This window comes from Octodon degus, unplaced genomic scaffold (genome assembly GCF_000260255.1).
Source record: "Octodon degus isolate 3935 unplaced genomic scaffold, OctDeg1.0 scaffold00024, whole genome shotgun sequence".
Classification (NCBI taxonomy): Eukaryota; Metazoa; Chordata; class Mammalia; order Rodentia; family Octodontidae; genus Octodon; species Octodon degus.
Window position 1 is genome coordinate 3,620,760 of NW_004524600.1, and position 2,413 is coordinate 3,623,172.

Consider the following 2,413-nt stretch of genomic DNA (forward strand, 5'->3'; position numbering starts at 1 on the left):
GGATTTGTTCTAATAGTGTTTGTAAATAGGATATCATGTCTGCATCTTTTACAGCAAATAACCACTAGGAAGAATGTATGCAATGTGTTAATTATTGGAACTGTCCTACCAACTTGATTTGAAAATGTCTCATTGCTATTTGTTTCTCAATAAAATTATGAAAAAGAAAATAAAAGATTTTTTGTCCTGGCCATGACTGGGTCAGTCAAACCTACGGTAAATGATAAATTCAAGTTTACATTGCCACCATCACTAATAAAAACTAATCTAACTGGCTAAGCAATGAAGTATATGTTGAGGTCTCCAAAACAGTTTAAAAGAGAAAAAGAAAATAAAAGGAAAGCCCCAAGTGTTTGCATTATTTGCATTTCCTCTTTATATTGCCGCCACCTAGGAGCTTTCATGTTGTTGTTTTTTTTTTTTTTTAAACAGAGGGCAACACCTCATTTATTTAGTCTGGGGAAGCCCAGCCTTTCAGTGTAGAAGGTAATCCTGTCCAAAAAGCCCAGGTACCTAAATTGTCTGAGGCAACAGATTCCAGAAACAGCAAGTGAGCTTTTAGTCAAATATCAGAAAATATTCTTATTCCTAAGACATCATAAGCACTGCTAAGACTTGCAGCAAGGCCAATATGCAAATCATGGCTGGTGATTTCTGTTAAGAGCTTTGGCTTGGGAGGTTTCACAGTTTCGTCTCCAAAGCCCTAATTCAAAACCACAATGTTCAGCAAGTCAGTGAGATTTCATGCTTTCATCTGAAACCCAAACCAACAAATGCATCTCCTGATGCAATTCAGGATTTTAGAGTCTTCACTAAAGAACCAAACGAAACCATGGAACTCAATCTCAAAGCCTAGCTTCTACCCAGAGGAGCACAAATTCCACTTAAAGGGTCAATAAAAAGATTAGAGGTGAAGCAATGCTTGCTGGAACAGCACATTAGTTGCTATGAAGCCCCCACCACAGTCTCCGAATGCAATTGAGGTTGCAGAGGGAAACCTACGCGGCATGCAACGTAGCAATTACTGCTCTATTAATATGGGATGTTATTGGCCATCAAGTACTTTTTTAAAGAGGGGGATGGGGATTTCTTATTGCAAAGGTAGGCTTCAATTTTTTTTTCCAACTAGACAAAAATGATTAGAAATTTGCCAATGCACTATCTTACAGTGTCTTAGATGCAGGAACTTTCTGATGCTCTTTAAAAAAATAAAAAAGCAAAAATAAATAAATAAATAAAAATAGCTGCTGAAACAAAAGCCATGTGAGACTCTAGCTCTTACCATTTCAATCCTGGAAGTCAAGGGAGATATTTTTAAAACCCAGGATTAGTAAGGGGCACCAAGCTCTGTCCAGGGATTAGTGAAAGAAAAAAGAAAATGTGGCAAAGCAAGGCAGAGGAAAAAGAATATGCTTTTATGTCCTTTTACTACTGCATGTTGTGGTACATAGTGGTTGCTTTCAGTGTGGGGAGTTGGTACATGCATGAAACATCTCAATTCTTTTTCATACCTTTTTCCTCCTTTTCCCTCTCTAGCCTCTCCTCAGATCTCTTGGTCACCTTCTCATTTGCCAAAGTTCTCTCTCAGTTTCCTATTAAAAATTATAATAGTGATTATAAAAATACTCTGGTACAATAACCCTTAGGCCTCAAGCCAGGGAAAGGAGGAGGCAGGTACAATCCCTGGTCCCTGCACATGGGTCCCAGAATACAGCAGAAAGCTGGGGACTGCAAGCCCCTCCGACACATGAGCTTCTCTGGGCACAACACTGCACCAGGGTGCCCACCCTCCTCTGCTGCTGGCCCAGTTTCTGCAGTTTGCGCTGCACACCTGGGTGCCTATCATTAGTGGGTAATTCATCCCCAGTACAGCAGTTAGTTAATCTTTATGCCCTTTTAAAAGCCTCAGGTGTGAGCTGCAGAGCCCTGTGGAGCATTCCTAGCTCTGTGGAGAGGACTAGAAGCTTCATCGCAGCGCTGGTCCCAAAGCAGAGGCTCTGCTCCCACGTGCTAATTGGCCCCAGTGCCCTAGTCAAGCTAGCGGGGAGCCTGGCACAGGGTCCCTCCCAAGGAGCCGTCCCCTTGAAGAGAAGGTGAGTCAAAAGTGCGCAGGGAGAGGAGCCAGCTTAAAAGGGGGTCGAGACATTCACCTGCAGTTAAACACAGATGAGACCTTGCTGGAAAAATGGTTAATTCCTTAGATGCCCCAAATCACAGCCATGCCCAGGGAGGATGAACAGCTTGAGAGAAAGGGGGAAGGGTGTTGGTAGGAAAGGATTTGTGCAGACCCTGGGGTGAGGGGATTGGGTTCTAACCAGGGAAGGTAATTCTGCAAAATTAGAACACACCGGCACTGTGTCTGTAGGCAACTCTGACAAAGGGCACAATCTCGGAAATTGAATAGAGATCTGTC

At 42.6% G+C, this 2,413-nt stretch overlaps 1 pseudogene; it reads left to right on the forward strand.

Moving 5' to 3' along the window:
- The window catches only part of LOC101570621, a 107,003-nt pseudogene that overhangs the window by 2,235 nt on the left and 102,355 nt on the right, over nucleotides 1-2,413 (forward strand).